The 20,025-nt window shown below is 37.1% G+C and overlaps 1 long non-coding RNA gene across 1 annotated transcript in view; it reads right to left on the reverse strand.

The window, feature by feature from the left end:
- LOC134424041 (uncharacterized) overlaps window positions 1-20,025 on the reverse strand; it is a 149,017-nt gene that overhangs the window by 128,327 nt on the left and 665 nt on the right. The window lies entirely within an intron of this gene.

The raw sequence follows: 20,025 nt of genomic DNA on the forward strand, positions 1-20,025 counted from the left end.
CAAACTTCTAGCACTTTTCTATCCTGGCATTAGACCAATTTTAGCAATGCTCCAAACTACAGAAAAGGACGTTTGCTGACATTCCATATTTGTTTCTTTTACATAAGGCAAGGCTGTTTATTCAAGCCTGTTGTTTTGCAGTGGACCAATTTTCTAAAATGGCAAATTTGTGTGTAAGTTTGACTCCCCACAACATGGACCTGCTACTCTTTTCTAAGTTATCTTCAGTTTGTCCCATTTTTACTCCTCAAAAAAGGAACACTTTTTCCGTACTAAAAAGTCTGAACACTTCCTTACTACAAAATAGTCTTTTTCCAGCAGTCCACATGCATAACCACTGTTCCTAGAGAAACACTGAGTGCCACATAGCCTTTTATTTTAGAACCTTTATGCAGAGCAAAACATGATACAAATGCAGTCTTGTGAAACAATAATGCATCCATTTTGTTTCACCTGCTATTCAGGAAAAAAAACCCCAAGCATTAAGTTTCCTAGAACAACGTTAAGATTTAAAAAACTTCACCAATGGTTCCCTTTATTTCCTATGCTAAAACAACTCCTAAGGGCTACTAATAAAGTAGAAATTATTTTGTCTCATCTATTTGACTATTATGTCATCATCCAAATGAGAAATTGGGGTATTACACAGACCTGCATTAGGAGAGCATCAGCCCTTCAGTTAAGTCTACTTGTCACTGTGACTACATCTGATAATTGGAGAGATATAATTAGTTGATCATAGGATTACATCAAAGTAATTCTAGAGCTGTTAATAGCAGTTGTAATTAATAAAATTGACAATGCCACAACTTCCACACTCCACACAGGTGACCTGAAATTGTTTTGAATTGTATTGCAATTTGAACTACAAAAGGAATGGTAATGGAATCACATCAGAGTCTGTTCCATCTTTGCATTCCATGAAATGGTGCTATGGTCACAGTGCTGCTATGATGCAATACTCCTATGGCAGAAGGATTTGATCTTTTCTATACCACAATAACACAAGTTAATAATATATGCACAGTTCTAAGATAACAAGACACTGGGAGAATACAATATATTGCCATGTTTAAAAAGTTTCCAGTATTTTACAACAATTCTAGCTTGGATTTTTTCCACAGAGGTTCAACATACTAGCACTCAATTATACCTGTGCTAGGAAATTCTCTTCCCACAAAAAGCTGCCTAAACAATGACAGGAACACACAGACTACAAAACTCAAAATATTTCAAGATATTCAGTATTGGTTTTGTGTAAATCTGCTCAACAATGTTCTAACAAAGAAGTGGAAAAGCAGCTCCACAATAAAGAAACTTTAAAGAGACCCCTCCTATCTCAATTTAGTAAAGGAGTAGAAAAAGGTTACTCATGAAAAAGCTATAGAATGGAAGCACAATTATAATCTAGCTATGAATAATAGGATTGTGCCTGATATTACACAGAGGGAAAAAAAAAATCTCTATGCTTAACAGTTGCCTGTCATATAAAAATCTGTCCTCAATTATTCAAATGAAAGTACTCTAAGGCCTTCTATCCATACATTTTGCCTCACTATTTTTGGTTTTGGTTAGGCCACTATTGTTAAGTCAGTACAGCAATCTCCTTATTGAACAGACTTTCCCTTAAAATGTTAATAATCATCACATAAGTTTACTCAAAAACATGATATGCTCATTATAATAACAGTAAAAAGTAAAATGCCAATCAAACAAAATTAATCCCTCACTTCAACAAATGTTTCAAGCGCACAAAGACCAAAAATTAATTTTGGAGTGATCCATTCCTGAATTTAAATGGATATAATTATGTAATCATTAAGTTACTTAATGGATTTCATTAGACTTATTTCTGGGTTTGATGTCATTTTTCTTCCCAATTAACTCAACTGTTAAGATTAGTTTTATATTACTATAAAACAAAAATCAGAGCCAACATTCACACTACTTAGGTTCATAAAACCACACATCACCCAAACTTATCTTTTTTCCTCAGTGTAAATACAAATTCACTATATCCTTACAACAAGAACAACAATTTTTGTAAACCAGCATTGTTTTCATATTGTTTAAATGAAGCCTCATATTATGCCGTTCAGCTACAGTCATCCTGTGGTTTAAGTGTACTTCACTCACATCACTTCAATGTCTTGTTTTCAGGCATTAGGGTAATAGATATCTTACACTGTTGATACACATGTAGCATTAATACCAATGAAAAATACAGCATGAATCTGTCATACAATTTTTAGAAACACCACAAGAAAAGTAAGATTTTTCTCTTTCAAAACCGCAATTTGGACCAAAAAAAACCACATACAAAACTCAGGCTGAAAACTGTCAATAAAGATTTGTTTCTACAAGAGCCTGATGCTGCAAAGTTCTGAGCACACCCAACTTGCACTCAAATCAAGGAACATTAGAGTTAAATTGGAGCATTAGATATGTGATGCAAAAATTAGGCACACTTAACAGTGGATGTCTTATCCACAGGCAAGGAAAATAAAAGTGGATTCAAGTTACTTTACCCTACATCTCACATCCCCTCCCCTCAACTAAAATTTTTAAAACCATGGAGATGTTGACATTCAGTGCCTTGTGATGAGACATGTACCTGAAATATACAGAGCAACTGGATAAGTTTAGTTTCTATTCTCATGGCAATTTCATATATCCTGCTCTGATTTGAAAGAACCCTTAGAGATCAAAAATGCACAGGTACAACATTACTTTAACAAAACATTACATCTGGCACAGATAGGGAAAAATAAATTCCTGCTATTTCTGAACCATATAGTTTTCAATCTCCAGGAATTATTTTCCTACTAGGATTTATAAACCATCAGGATTATACAGGTAATACTATAGAACATGCAATGTGAGATAAATACAAGGGAAATCATAATGAAATATGTCAATATCCACCACACAGTTGCATATGAATGATAATCTCCAATAAAAACTCAAAAATTATCAGTTTAAAAGTTCTTAGAATCACAGAATATCCCAAGTTGAGAGGTACCCACACTGAACTCTGACTCCTGGGTCTGCACAACATAGCCTGAGAATCCCACACTGTGCCCCAGTATTGCCCAAACATCTCCTGAATCCCTGCAGGTTTGGTGCACGAAGCTGTTTTCAAAAAAACTGGATTGCACAATTTTAAAGATCAACTGGTTATTTCCAGCCCCCTGCCCTGGGCAGGGACACTTTCCACTACATCAGGTTCCTGCAAGTCCCACCCAGCAGGGTCTTGAGCACTCCAGGGATGGGGCATCCACAGATAAGCAACATGTGGGAATGCCTCACCACACCTACAACACAGAATTTTCTCCTAATATCTAACCTAAGCCATTTCTCCCTCATTTTAAGATCATGCCCCCGTGCCCTGTCACTACCTGCCCTGGTGGAAAGTCCCTCTCCAGCTCTTACAGAAGGTCTGTGTAAGGCCTTCCCAGAGATGTCTCCTCTCCAGGCTGAGCAGCCCCAACTCTCTCAGGCTCTCTGCACAGGAGAGGCGCTCCAGCCCTCTGAACACCTCACAGAAAAGAGCAAAATCAACCCAACAAAGCAGCCTGTCATATCCCAGGGCCAGATGTAACTGCAGGCAGCTGATCATTCCCTTGTTGCAGACACATAAATTGCCATATAATGGGAGGATGGGTGAGAATTGCCACCTACTTTGTTGGTTTATTCACTGACACTTGCCAAGATGTACCAACTGTTCTTTTCAAGCAAGAAGTAAATATTGTGTTTGGTTTGTATTTCAGCACAAATACTCACGTGCAAATGTATGCACACATACCAGAGGAACACTGGGTTACTTACATTTGTTCGTGTTCTGTAGTAACACAAACAGCAATATTGTTGCACCAAAACAATCAGACTAAGGAATAAACTATTTATCCTTCACACTTTTCACATGAAATGAGAAAATAACAAAGTTTTGCTATACTACATTGCTTAAGCTAGAGCATTGTTTAATTCCTGCACAGATACTTTATTAAAAGCAACAAATAAACAGCATTTTAAGAGGGAAAACTACCAAAGAATTGTCATGAACTAAGGCAGTATCACCTCCATGTCTCTTAAGCCAAATTGGCTTCTGATCTATTGACATGAAAATTCTGGGGTGTGATCATCTCAGATACAGAGCTGGTAGGAGAGTAAACTGCAAGGTTTGAGCTGCTTAAAAACAGACTCTGAGCAAATAAGAAAAATGCTAAATTTATCTCAACATCTGCTACCTTAGTAATCCAGTCTTACAGAAAGGCATATATCATCTGCAACATCAAAATTACTGAAAAAGAGAAAAAACAAGGGAATTGAGAATCCTAGATGACATGATCAAATCTTTATTTCTGCATCCTTTTACAGCTGATAGTCTGTTAACTAGCCAAGAATGGAAAAAATTGGGACCAACTTAAAAAATAAAGCCTCTAAAATCAATAATTTTTACAGCACATCTGAAGCACCAACACAATACACAATGCTCAAGTATAGGGGAAAACTGAATTTATATAATTTCCCCTTATGAAACTCATCCACAAGTCCCAGAGATCTGTTGATTTGCATTTAATTGTGCTGGTAGACCCTAAGACTTACCCAACTCAGGCTTCATCATCACTATTCAATACCTACCATCTACTCTATATCAGCAATTTATGTTAAATGACATTAATTGAACAAAGAAGAGATGTTGGTTCCTGTATTATTTTTCATTCTCCTCCTTCTTCCTACTTTAAAGGATCAATAGAGAGGGGATCTTTACATATACACACAATTTATAAAGGCATACAGTACTTATTCTATGTATTATACATAAAACATTTGAAACACAGGAGCTTTTTTCTTATAACTGAGCCTTGGCTTTTTAAAAAAAAAAAAAAAGCTCAAGGTAGTTCTAGGTGCTGGTTCCCAAAATTCAGACTTCAGTTAATTCCTGTCACCAGTTTTATTCTTAAAAACATGACCAGGAGTAGACACAAACTTTTACATGCTTATTTAAGTGTCCAAGCGTCTTCTGCAAGAGTTTTGCCAGTTATCAGTTAAAAATCCATGGACACATCAGCTAATTTGTCAAAGCCAGGAAAATTCTCATTGAGTTGCAGCAGGTCAGTGCCCAGCTGCAATATTCACTGCAGCTTGATTCTGCAGCACAAACAGCGCTTGCACAGCATTTAACATAAAGCTCCAAAGGAGAACATGCACATTGCATTGCTAGTTAGAAACCAGAGAGAAATATTCAGTACCACAGAAGTCTCTTCTCTGACTAATTTTCATAACACTGCACATTTTTGGGGTTTTTTCCCTTGAATACACCACATGGATTTTGGCAAACCTAACATTACACAGCACAGCTTATGGGCTCTGGTATGATGTGCCACAACCAAACTATCAACCACTACATCTAAAAAGGGACTTTCATAAAGGTACTCAAGAGAACAGAAAGAGCAGAAAGGGACAGCATGGAACAGGACAGAAAGGGATTTCAGAATACCTGAAGGACTCCTGAGGTTTCACATTGACAGCTTTAACCCATATATGATTACAGCTCAGAGATCATTAGATCAAAGGATTTTCTGGCCATACTAATGAACAATGGTAGCAGGCAGCTGCCTTAGCTTATTCCATGACAGGCTGAACAGGCAAACGCAGAACTAGATGGATGTGGCACTGAGTTTCTCAATGATCCAATGGCCTGGTGGTTTGGCTGCCTGGATTACATTTTCAGGGTGCACACACAGGAAAGCTTGCTCAGCATCTGAAAATAGGTAGTACTGGAAATAATTCTGCCTCCCAACCACCAAAGATAAATCCATATATAAACCATAGAAGGAAAAGTGATTTCTGCAGTGTAATGTTTATTTTCAAATCTGTGTTCTGGGCTCCCCATCCCCCACTGAAAGATACTAGAAATACTCAAAATGGGAAAAGTTGGCTTTGTGTAATTTACTTTTTTGGGACATTTAACTGACTGGGGCCCAGGGCAGATGTGCTATTATGTCTCCAAGTTCCTGTTGTCAAGAGAACCTATTCACTATTTATTTAATTCTCCAGGTAATTGTTGGGAAATTACTGGAACATCACTATGAATTACAAATAGATGTTCAGTAATATAATGACAAGGCTCTTTCCTTTGCACTGAAGTGAAAATATAAACAACCTCCAGAACTCTGGAATCAAATAAATACAAACAAGCTCTCACACTGCTGCCTCATTAAAGAGAGCTTTTAATTAGTACACAAATAATAATGATTTTGTCTTAGTCCCTTGTTTTTGTGTTGGATTCCACAAAATGATACTGATAAACTCTTAAGGTAGAGGAATTCAGAACTGATATTTTGAAAAAAAGATAGAGCAGAAAAAAGAGAGAAATCTAAACATTCAAATCTAATATGATCATATATTAATATTTAATAGTATTATTTTAAAAATCATTTTAAATACTGATGTAAAAGAACAGTAGTCTTGTTCAGAACACCCTACTCAGCTCATTTTCACTATTGCAGAGTAACTTGGATCTATTAACTGTGATTTTCAAGTATTCAGCTATTTCAAGACAGGCACAGTCACCTGATCCAGCCACAATTTTAAAACACAAGGCAGGAAATGGAAATTTGAAAAAGGCATAAACATTCTATGCACGAGTCAGTCACCAACAGGGTAGTTTGTTTTTCTCCTCAACAGATGCAGGTATCAGAAGTCAGATCAAGTGCAGTACAAAGATAATGAAGCCTTGGGCTGGAAAGAACAAAAAAAAAGAGTATGACAAATCTTTTGCAGAAGATTTAGCTCCCTCTGATGAACATCCAATAGAGTTACAGAGTGTGAGGAATTTCAGATCAATAACTGGATTTGCCAGAGCAATTTAAAAAGAAAAAGCTGGGGAAAGCATCAGCAGTAATAGTCTCCCCAAGCAGATGCCTACAGAGGTCATCTCTAGGAAGGACTGTAATGAGTTTACTCTTACTCCACCTAGCCTATCCATAGGGGTAGGCTACTAATGATTGTTTGGTCCTTTTGCAGCAGTTAGTGTCTTATGCCTCACTAGATTAGATAAATGAGATAATTAAGCATCATGGGGAAAAGCTTGCTAGTGATTAAAGCAGACATTGAACCAGTTTTCTATTTATTCCTCTTCTATACATTTCAGTTCTACCCAATTTACAGCTGCAGTTGTATAGTTGTGAATGATCAAATATCAATGGGCAATTTGCCTTCACCTCAAATTCTACATTTCTCACACACAAGAATTGTAACTCCAGTGTATATGGCTTGGCAGATATCAGGTATCTGCTCAAATAATGGACAGTAAAACTGATACTTGATCAGAAGGATACATATTTCTGAAGGATAAAAACACCCTAGAGAAAAACAGGTAGCAATACACCTATAAGCTGCAATGGCTCAAGAGCATCACACATCAAAACATTTCCCTTCAGGGCAGTAAGTTGTTATAGGGTCACAGAACTCTTTCCTTGTAAATTCTTTTTTGTCAGCTGCAACAGTTGGTAATTCTCTTCTATACATGAAATGCAAGACCGCGGTTTAGAGCACATAGCCAGGATCTTTTGTCCTCCAAGAAGAATGTGTGAAGTTAGGTGACAAGTTCACCACAGTGTCTGTGGAGGCTTTCCAGCTCATCACCCAAAGCACCAAAAGCACTGAACTGGTGTTCGGGAAACTCCCGCATCCAAGCACGCAGAACCCACTGTGGCAGCCACACTTGCTGGGATGGAAGCCCCTGGCAGCCACGCCACCCCCATTCACATGGGCACACCATATTTCCTCACCAGCTTCACCCCGGGATGCCCACAGCAGAGTCTCAGATGTTCTACCCCTTTTAATAGTTTCATCTTGGTGCAACAACCCAATAACAAAGAGCTGGAGCTGGTGTCTCTGAGGAAGGACTCTGAGCAAAGGAACCTCTGAGCCCACATTCCCTCCTAGTTTGAGCATTTTGTATGGAAATCTCTTCTGATTTCCAGAAAATCTCTCTACATTCCAAATATTAGCAAATCTAAATGTAGAGGCTTACCAGTACCAGTAGTAGCACAACTCAAAGTAAATTTCAATGCAATCAAAATGAAAGTTTGCTTCAAAAAAGTAACCATTTAAAGCTCTGGAAATACAAAGTATTTTTAAATCCCTAACTGAATTACTAATTTTTATTTCTTCCCCCCACATGACCTCATTTAGCACAGCAGAAGACTACTTTGCCTCATCTGTTAAGTCTTCAATGAAATAATTCATTTACAGTTAGCAGCCACAGTATTCACGTTTAAACCTGAATATTAATTGACTGATAATGAGATGATAAAACTGCTTTTCTCTGCAGGTGCACCAATCAGTTTCAATTAAACTGAAGGACTATTTTTCCTTACTGTATCTACAGTTAAAAAGTTATTTTATTTTCTAATAAAGTGCTTTACATTGATCTTCTGGAAAAGTATGGTTTCATTTTCACCTTTTATGAACTATAATAGTTTCTGTTTGCATAGAAATTATTTCCCAATACTACCTTTCTCCAACTTAGCTTCCATATGATTAGCTTTGCAGAATTCAGAAATCACTCCAAAAAGCTCTCTAGCTTCTGTTAAACTTTCATTCTATTAGCTGGAAATCTTAAACTTTATAAAAGACGCAAAAGCATCAGAATAATTTTTAAGCAAGTATTTCTCTTGGACTTCTCCATTTGTACCAAATGTTTACTGTTGGCCAATGTGGCTCCAAAACTACTACATTAAAGACTTTTGACAGTCATCAATAATAGACTCCAGCTTGCAGCAATTCAAAGTGCTCATTATCTATCAAAATTTTCTAACACATTTGAACAGAGCAATCAAATTTCACTACAACAGTATGATTTTCTTTCACGTTCTAATAACTAAGGAGCAATGAAAAGAACAATCTATTCTGAACATGTTTTTAGATACCAGGCTCACTGTAGGGACCATGAAAATTTGGTACAGATTGCTCAAAATCAGGAGATCACAAGAAGAATGAAAATATGTGAGACATGTAAAACACATACAACTATAGGCATAAGTATTAATACAAACTTGGAGAAACTGAGGACAGAAGCTTGACCTCAACTCCTTTGAACTTCAGAGGTCTGACACCTTACTAGGCACAGATGGATAACCAAGCTGCCACTCATGGTACATGTAAACAACACTGGAACTTGATTAAGAAAATAAAAAAGTTTGATGTTTCAGTATGTGTAGATACAGGGTCATTGATTATTAAGAATTGTCTGAAAGAGAAAAGCAATTTTTTCTTCACTGAGTGAGAAGCCAAAGCAGAAGATATCTCCAGCATTCTCAGTGACTAAAGTGACTAATCACATGTGAGTAACTGCTTCTGAAATTGGAAGCAATATTAAATTCCTCTGTGATCTAAAAAATTTTTTTAGAGCAGTAAGGAGTAGACACCAGAGTCTTAGATCTAAACTCTGGGTCTTCAAGTGACTGCCATCCCAAATCTCTCACCAAAACAAATACTTCCTAACACAAAACTAGCTTTAGTTAAAACATGGAAGTTAAACAAGCCAATAATGCCCAGTTCTAACATTGATTTTACCAGATGATTGAAGTCTGTCCAGATGGGATCTGATGTGAGCACTGCAGACAGCAGCCATTCCCAAACAAATGAAAGAGAAAAACTTGCAAACCAAGAAATGGCTTTCTCCTGATAAACATTGGGTAAGGAGTCTGATAAATAATGAGGGAGAGACAACAAAAGCTCTGGAAAGTTTAAATAAAAGCAAGTAACATTTATTATGACAGCCTTTAAGTAGACTTGTACGTATACCTTGCAGGAAAAAAGCAAATACTCTTTAATTTGAGATCACTTCCACTAACTGCAGAACTCCATGAGAAATACAGGAAATAGCTTTCAGCTAGAAAATCTCCTTTACAGAATTTATTACATTTCAAGTATTCTCAAGCTACATGCATTAACTCATGAATAAACCATAGTTAATTTTCCACTCATCTAAGTATTTCATTTGAAGAATTTAGTTTCTTTATGGTATCACCTAGCTATACTACAGCTCTGTTCATTGAAAAGTAATTCTTTTTCTTACTGCACTGTAAGAGATTGAAATATGCTTAAATTAGAACAGATTTTAATTCTAATATTTTCCATGACACACCCAAACTTATCTGTTTCCATTTTATTAAGAATCATCATGTAAAGACAGCAAGCCTAAACTCATTACAATTGAACTGTACATGAAGAATATTTTCTTCTCCCATTCAAGTACACAGCAGTTTGAAACATTTACTATAATAAAAATCTTACATCTCAAGCATTATTCTCAACTCTCCCCAGAGTGCCACCATCATATTTCTGTAAATCAAAAGTAGTTTTTTTCATCCACTGAAGAACAAAGGAGATGGTAAGCTCCAAACCAACTGTAGTTTAGAGGCAGCATGTGTTTCCTCAAAGGTCTCCCAACAGGATTCTCCACTGAGCCACTGACCTTATCTTTCACTACTGCTTAGCTCCCAATTTAGAAGTAATTTATACCCTTTCAGAGTCGTAATTGACACAACATCAAAAACAATTTAAAAGAGCTCAACATATTGGAGTCACAGAACAAGAAATCTGCCTCAGCATCGTCCCCATGGCAGTGCTATAGATGCCCAAATGGGACCAACAGGCCCTCCTGCCACAACAGCAACAATGGCCACAGAAAAAGCTTGACAACATCAGCACTAGGTGAAAGATGTAAAACCCTTCAATTCAGAACAATGCCAAGAAATTAAATCAAAGTTAAATCTACCAATCTGAACGGCTACATATTTTCAGGTAGCTAGGCAGGTTAGTGTTTTGCTGGCCCTCAGCAAGAATTCCCTGGAGTGGGACAGCTGCTTGTCCTGCAATTCCTTTTACAGCACTGCCCTCCAGTGGGCTTTGCCCGCAGAGATTGTCTCACCCAGTGGCTCAAATCCTTTGCTTCAGAGATTTACAGAACCAGAGAAGGTTCTGTCCCACAGTGAAGGGACCCAGTACGATCATCAGGTCCACGAAGGGCCCATTTGGGGATGGAGCCACAACCTTGGCATCATTAGCACCACACTCAAACCAAGTGAGCCCATCTCAGGGTCATTAGCACTTCTGGAAAAATGTAATAGGGCTCACCAAGTATGTTTGGAGCCACTAAGTGTCCTACAGCTAGGAGAGGAGATGAATATGGACATAAGATTTCACTTTACTTAATACACCTTTCATGGTATTTCAGTTAATTATAAAAAATATTTTTAAGTGAAGATGATGAGACTTAATTCAAAAAAGCCTACTACATAGATCTCATCACCAGTTCCAGTGTTCAACTGCTATTTATGCTTAAAATCCATGGCAAAAGAAACTGTTTCAGAGCCAGGGAATTAAAACATATAAATAAATGTATATTTTGGGTTTTGCTGCAAAATCAGTAATGTCCAAGATTTAGGGCCTCATTGATTTCTGTGAAATGACTTCAGCTCAAGTTCCCAGGAGGATACATTGATGGCAAGGCTTCTCATGCAACTTACATAGGCTTCCTTCATATTCTTGCAGTGAATTCACCAGCCGAGATAGCAGATCTCACACCAGTGTCTGTCAATGCAGATTTCCTTAAGATCCAATTCAAAACATGCCTTTAGCTCCAGTGTCAGTAACACAAAGATCAATCCTTTCAAGCACAAAATGCCAATAAACAAGTTGCTTACTTCATAGTTACAGTGTGTATTTGGAGCACATCAATATCCAATTTCAGCCTGTTCAGTCACATGCACTGTCCTTTATAGCATCAGCAGTTGTTTTTGTGCCAGGGTCTCAATTTTTTTTTCTTCTTCCTCAGGCTGGCCTCCAGGCTTCTGGACAGATTCCACAACTCTTGTGCTCTTACTGGTATTGCAGCCCATTTGGTCTTAAGCAGTAAATGAAAAGACTTATCTTCTTTTGCAGATGCCTACAGAAGGCGCCCTGCATTGCAGGAATCAAGAACAAGGAAAGGATCTCCAAGCTCAACAGCCTTCACTACTGAATTGTGAAGATCAAGTATCTCTAGTTTCTGTAACAACTCACTGATCCTGCCACTCAAACAGCAGCTATTAAAGAGCTATGGTTTACTGCAGGTTGCAAAAGAAAAGTTTTGAGAGTAGGAAATTGTTCTGCATTAATATTCTTTCCCAACAGAGTAACTCACAATTTTCTTGCCCAAGAAAGCCTATTTTAACTTTTAAATATTCTAAAGCTCCATAATAGGAAACAGCATCTGGAAAAGGGGAAAATGCATGTTGTCAAATTAGCAAGCCTGTACAATCTTGTAAACATCTTCAGCATGATAATTTATACTGCTATATAATTACAAGTTATTTTAAATGCACAGTAACACCTTCATAGTTTTGCTCCTGCTGTTTTAATGGCTTTGAGTCCAAGTCTTTCAAGTTTCAATGCAAGTTTTAATAGAACTCCTTGACTCATTCATGAGGGATAAATAATTTGCTCAATTCACTTATAAAGCCTAACTTACTCATTTAAGTCAGAAAATCAGTGTTTCATGATGACTTCTTTAGGAAGAACCTGGGCTATTGGCAGGTCTTTCCTGTTGACAAATTAGGCTTCCATTTTGACACAGCTGCAAAGTAACAGTAGCATAGTCATTACTAAGCCCATCATTAAGTATATGATTTTCCTTGGTTTAGCACCATACAACAACTTGTTATTTTCTCAAGATCGCTCAATTTTTTTGTTCTTACCAGCTCCAAAAAGAAGCCTCCAGAATAGGGAGACACCTTGCTTGAAACACCTCTTACAAGTGAGAGAACTCCACATGCCCAAACTCTCATTAAATATAAGCTTGAACCTTAGATTTAAGAAATGCAAAATAAAATAAACAACCCAAACACCTCCCCCTCTTTAAAAAAAACAAGCTTCTCAACTCTGAAATACCATGAAACTTTCAGATGAAAGCAAGCCTGAATACATATACCTAATACCCAGGCCTGTCAAACAGCACATCTCTACCAGATTCTAAAGCAACAAGCTCAAACATCGTAACCCACAAGAAATTTTCTAGTGAGAAATACACAAAGGTTTCAAAGGGGCTGGCCCATGATGTCATCTATCCATACAAACTAGCTACAAGACAGTGGTACCCTCAGGTACACATGGACCTGCAGTGTTTGGTTTGCCATGAGTAAAACTCTCTTCTCCATTTTTAAACTGTTGACTACAAAGGTGCATTCCTCAGAGTTCTGTCCTAGAGAAGCGCTCAGCAATACCAGACCTTATAGCCATCCACATATCCTGTGTGCTTCCACAAATAAATTTGACTATGAGAAAAGCCTCCCTCCTGCACAGCCCTCCATCAGCAATGCATTTTAGCTGAGCTGTAACTCTCCATAACATACCCAGGAATCTAGAGAGGGCAACCTCTGACAAACCTTGATCATTGTAGGAGACCCCCCTCCATCAAGCCAGAAAAGGATTTAGGAGCAAAGTTCCAGAACCACTTCCATCCTCAGGTTAGAGCTAGTTTAACCTCTGACAATCAAAGGGCAAGCAGAATTCAGTTGCTCCAGAAGACAAAAAAATCCAGCTGAATGCAATGAGGATTAGGCAGAGAAGAACTACAGCTGTGCTGGAACATTTTGCCATTACTCTTTCACTGTTTTTAAACACAGTATGGGACCACATTTTCTCTTTCTAGTACACAAAGTGCATTTCAGCCAAATCCTCTAAACCAGGATGAGTGTCATCTCAGTTGAGTCATCTTGGCTATACTGGTAATACCGGAACATCCAGCCTAAGGGGCTTTTGGAGTGGCTTAAAATTTCATGTAGTCATAAATGAGGTCCACACAACCACAAGTGGAACCTCCAGGATTTTGATCTGCTGAACTGACCTAAACCAGCATGCCCATTTCAAAACGACTGGACAAAGGAGGCATTCAAACTCTCAAGTAGCACATGTGAAGTTTTTGTTTTCATAAGAAAACCCCAGGAACACAATTCTACACTTCTGTGTTTCACCATTTGTATGCTTCATCCACTTCAGTATCCTTCCCCCTTTTAATTCAGGTTGACTTTATTAGTCAATATGATCTTACTTGTAAGGAATACAATCTGACAAAAACCATTTGGCCAAATTGCAATAGCTGGACAAGTACTAATTATTCTGGAGCTTTTACTAGCCTGCATTTTCAGAACACTGTCTCAAATCCTCCACTAGATGGTAGCTGAATACTATGTTGATAGTTCAATATTATACAGTCTGTGATGGCCACAAGAGCCACACCTGGTGACTCTGATTTTTCAGCATCTTAGGTTAAATATAAGACATGCTCAGAGATGACACTGTCTTAAATATTTAAAGGTAAGAGATGTCTTTAATTACACAATTCTGCTTTCAGTTCAGTTTTGTGTTTGCCCACTATTGCAACCATGTTTGCCAGCCTTCAGGGTCAGGCATTTCTTTCAAATATCTATTTAACACATCCACTTCCCTCATCTGTTGAAAGACAATGTTTTTTTTTTTTCTGTAAGGCTCTTCATTAGATCCCTGAAAATGCTGAAAAACTTCAAAGCAGAATGCTTCACATTAGGAAATGATTCAACTGAAGTACTAATAGCCTGTTTGTATTATTGGCCACTGACAATAAATGCAGAAGCTCTTTACACAGGAGTATTTGAAAATGGCTTAAGCTGTTATTGATTATACTTATATCTCATTCTCTAAGTTTCTGACCTCCCTCCACTCCAGCCTGGCTACACACTGGTTTAGCACCTGGGCCATAGTTCAGGTACTGATGTGCTACAAACTCCAACAGCAACAACTAGTTTCAATTGCACATAGTTACTGTTCCCATAGCAACAATAGTTTTTTTTCATCCTATATTTCCTTTTCAAAACTGGAAGTACATAACAGCCAGAGAAATGATAAAGTATTCCAAATTTAACCATGCAGTAGGCCACTTCACTAATTTTTAATAGATTAACTAAGACAGTTTTTGTAAATGAACTAAAAGACAACTTCTTTCCTTTGTCTACTTATTAGACAGATTATTACTTGCCAAGTACTTTTACAGAAGCATGCTGAAAGCAGAAGAAAAAAGCCTGCACTGAAACACATTATTCATTATATTGTCCTGTTCTAATTAAGTGGTTTTGCACCCTTTATTTCTCCTGACAGCAAGGGAGATCATCTAATTAATCTCATATCTAGTCCATCATCTCCAATATTTCAAGGCTGCCTAGTAGACCCCATTTACAAAGCAGTCTCAGTTTGGCTGTGATTCTCCCAGTTTGAATGGACAAGCTTTCATCTATCTGCCCTAAACCCAGAAGAAAACCTTCTCTCAAACCTTTTGCAGCAAGTTCCATGCAAAGTCTAAAGATGAAAGTCAAATGCACTTCCAAACAAGTGCATTGAATGCACTCCAAATGCAGGCCACAAGCATGGCAGATTAGTCCAGCAGAGGAGTTCTAGATTTTGAGGAAGCCAAGGCACAGTGGCTACTAACCCAGTTAGCCATGAGGAGTCCGCTGCATAAATTTCTGATATTCAAGCCAGTAATTGAAGAAACATTCCAAACTCTTATAAGGAATTTTCCAGCACAATTCGTGAAAAGCATGCAGCACTTGAATAAATTATAATTTAAATGATAAAGTGATAACTGTACAAACAACATCCTGAATCTAAATAAACAATTTTACTGTCAATACAAGAGAGAACAACGGGGGTTGGGTACCAATTTACTTAGGATAAAACTTTTGAGAAAAGTTACAAGAAGCAGGAAACCAGCTGAAGAAGTCATAAGCACATGAATTGGGAACAATTCCCCTAGCACAGCTCTTCTGGAAGAACTCTTCACAGCTTTAACCAGACTCCATTTCAAATGGCCATAAAATGATTTATATTACCCTGTTCATGCTTTCTCTAGATCGCTTCTATCTTCATCTCAATGTCTCACAGGAATTTGTTCTAATCAACTGTATATTTTTTACAGTGAAAAAGTTACACAAACTTTGAGATTTCTAAAGACTTCTTCCTATTTCTTCATTAAAGAAGTACACATTTATCAAGTAGCATAGAAACATTTTCCCAGAGTCTTTTTTTTATAAAGAGGTGGATTCGCTGACATATAAGGTCCTCAGTCTAGCATTTCTCATACCTAGCTAAAATGTGGAATTGCTTTGGCACTAACAGTAACTGAAAAGATAAAAAAATACTTGTCCAAACTAAATTGTCTAATATATCAACAGGCATACTAAGCCTCTACACCAACTAATCAAACAGCTACACTGAAATAGTTTTTCCTTATTACCACAGGTAAAGTAGAAGGTTTTGCAGATGTGACCCCAAAAAATACAGGTCTGATGCAAAGCCAAACACAGTGCTTAAGCACTTCAGGCTACTTCAATGAATCATAGAGGAGCACATTATTGATTTCATACTATGACTACAGCACACAGTAAGATATTAGACCTAAAACTGGTTTTGAACAGGAAAACAACTTCTTATAGAAAATCCAGCAATCTTCAGCTTGAACCCCTGCGTGCAAAGATTTTGTATCACAAACAGCCATGTCTTCCCACAGCAAGAGGATATGCTCACTGTTTGCTTAGCACAACCTCTAAAAAAGGCTTCCATGACATGAAATAAGAGCTGTCCTCTGTTCCAGTGACAATGTTTACTCAGCACTGCACACTGATGACAAGGCCCATTGACATATTCTGGACATTCACTTTCTGACATGCATTCAGCTAATGCTTTTTTGTGTGTTACCTCCTAGTGACCAGAGTTTGATAGCCAGAAGCCAGATCCACTGGTCAAGCAACTCCATGCAGGAAGAAGAAATTAATTACTTTGCAGGTACACAAGAAACGTAAATTTTGGGTGTACTTATATATTACTTCCTTCCCCACTACTGTGTTCTGCATTTTCAGTGAAAACACAAAGGAAATTTTAAATCTTCCAATGGCACATAAAGTATATACAGCATATCCCTGTAGTTGTCAGATTTTATTTGAATGGCTAAACAAGACTTGTAATATTCTCCGTCTATATTATGCTTCTCTAAGGAGTTGTCTGTCTACCTCAGCAAAGTAATCTTAAAAAGATTTTTTCATGAAATTCACATCAAGTACATATTTTTTAAGTTCCAAATAGCAATAGGAAAAGATACCATTTCCTAATTATTTTTCATTAGTAAATGAAAGGATTAATTTAGCAGTATGCTCTTAAAGGAATGTCTATTTGCTATTTATTAACTCCTAAGAATAAAAAAGCAGATACTGATGAGTGTTCTCTCAAGCTATCTTTGTGCCTCCACCCTAACGTGCTGTTCTGCTGCTGTCAAATACGCCTGTGTTTCTGTACACTAAGGAGAAGGAACCACGACAATCTGTTCTCTCTTTAAAAACACAATCTGTGTTTGGCTGGCTGAAAGAAAAAACAAGAAGTGAATATGTTACAGTAGTTGAAAATTCCACTGAACTAAGTTTAAGAACTAAGCTTTCAGAATACTTAAGAGTTATTGCTCTAAAATTTGTGTGCATGCTTTCTCAATATCTATAAAAGGTCTACTGCACTGAATTGTTAAATGACAAATTTCTGCCACTTGCCAGGTGAGGGAGAAAGAAATAGCAAACCTATAGTACTATAAAGACCCTGAGATTCTAAGCTTTTCTCTATTTGCCAAAGATGTTACCTAATTGGTGACATTGTTTGCTGTACATGCACACACTTGGTCAGCTCACACTTATTCATTCTCCTGAAGACTGTACAAAACCCCTCTGCTTAGTACATGTCATAAATCTCACAAGAATCCTATTGTGACAAGATAAAATAAAAGTTCCAGCAAGATAGGACGGACAGTAACAGCCCAACCCAGTACCACAGGAATCAGAAACTGCAGAGCAAAACAAGGAGAAAGCCAGATGAAAAACCAGTGCAGGTTTATTGCAGTCTAAACTTGATTTTTATAAGAGTATCTAATCACTTATTTTAAATCAGATCTTGTCACTTGCTTTCAAAGACTGACCAGGGGTTTTGGTTGTTTATCTAGACATTCCCATTTAAGAATTATTGCTCTCCCTCTGTTTCAAAACTGCACCATGTCTGCTCAAAACTCAAAATTGTGCCTACCTCTCACCAATCTGAAGTTTTTATTGTTTAAAACAAAACTATCTTATCTTCCTTTTTGACATCACCTTCAGAGCACTGTATAAAAACCAATTTTAATTTTTTTAGCTAAATCTTGTCCTGGAGATCCTAAACTCATTCTGTTATCAGAAGTTTTCCTTACTCTACGAAACACTTTACATAATTTCTTACTCATTTCTTGCAGTAATCTTTTTTCTCATTGTACATTTGGCTGTTTCCTGTAGCTTTTATCAGCTCCATGCACCCCCTTCATAATCCTATAGTATTATATGCTTTTGAAAAGCACATATAAATTACATATAAGTACAGACCTTTTTCCATGGCTTTTTGTGGACCCTTCAGCTTTGCAATGTGGCTCCAAGTCTGCCTTGTCTATTCAGTGGTAGAGACTTTTACATCACCAAATTTGTGAGTGTCTGTGCCATTTAATGAGAAGTAATAGCCAAAGAGAAAGAGATTATGAAAAACTGTAAAGCCAGCTTGTTATCAGAATTTCTTAGCAGGTAGACACTAAAAGCCCAACAATTTTTGAGTTGCTAGTCTTCCATATTTTCTCTGAGAAAAAAAATCCTAAAACAAAAATTATTCAACAATTACTCTTAAATACAATAAATGCATAGATTAAATACCAAAAAAAGAAACAAAACCCTATGGTGCTTTACAGTCCATGCACTATTAGAGTTATGTATTCACAACTTTGGCATCCAATCCAATACTTAATTTTGTTTTACTCAAAGCACAGATTGAAATACACACCAAAAAACAGTTTGCAGAATTAGAAACAATTCACCCACATCAACTAATTATTCTTCCAGGAGTCAGACCTTGAGGCAAGAGAACGCTATCAAGTGTAAAGACAAACATGTTCCTCCAGCTGTTTGACATACTTATTGGACATAATAAACTTGATATGCTGGAGGCTATAATTAATCTTTACTAAGTGAACACTCCTCTCAGGATGACTTGCCTACTGAGCTGTCTAATGACACTTAAGGCTTTGATAAGTAAATAAATTAGTTCATTATGGTCAGACAGCCTTCCCTTTTTTTTTTTTTGAATGAGAGCACAGCTTTCTTTATCTTACTTGTCTCACTTGGTCATCACCAGCTACAATACTCTGACCCTGAAGCTGGCATTCCATTCAAAGCCCCTAACTCTAACTTCTCTATTACTTCCAGTGCCTTGATTTCCGCTTTAAAAAATCCAAAAATAAACAAAACAAGAAAAAAATAGAACCACCACCAAAACCAAACTGGAAATCTATACTGGTAGAGCTTCATTTTAAAATTACACTGAAAAACAACAATATTATTTGTTTTTCTCATGGCTTACAATAACATGCACAAAAGTAGAGCTGCAGTGCCCTCTTGTGAGCAGTCAAATTCCATTCTGCAGAAGGAGATTTAAAGATATTATGAGGTTTGGAAGAATTTGCACTACAAACTCTCTCTTCTGAGGGCGTGGCACTGCAGGTATACACTTTATATAGACATACACACACCTCCTCCATCTAACTGTTCTGAAACTGATAGAAGAGGCTCATAGAAAAAAGCAAAAGATAAGTATTTTCCTTTTTATTAAGTTCAGTAGAATTTAGGCTATTTCTTTGTTCCTAACTTCTAAATAAGGGAAGCCAAAAACCAGTTTCTTCAGAGCCATAATCAAGGGCACAGTCTCAGTAAGTGCTATTAGGAAAAAAAAAACTCAGAAAACTCAACAAAATAAAAAAAGCCACTAAACCAACAACAAACAACACTAAAAAAAACCCACACCAAAAAAAAAAAAAACACCAAAAAAACCCAACCAAAACACAACACCCTGTGCATGTGCACATGTCCACAATTCAAGTAGCCTTCTAATTTA

The sequence above is a fragment of the Melospiza melodia genome, chromosome 13 (assembly GCF_035770615.1).
Source record: "Melospiza melodia melodia isolate bMelMel2 chromosome 13, bMelMel2.pri, whole genome shotgun sequence".
In the NCBI taxonomy this organism is placed as follows: domain Eukaryota; kingdom Metazoa; phylum Chordata; class Aves; order Passeriformes; family Passerellidae; genus Melospiza; species Melospiza melodia.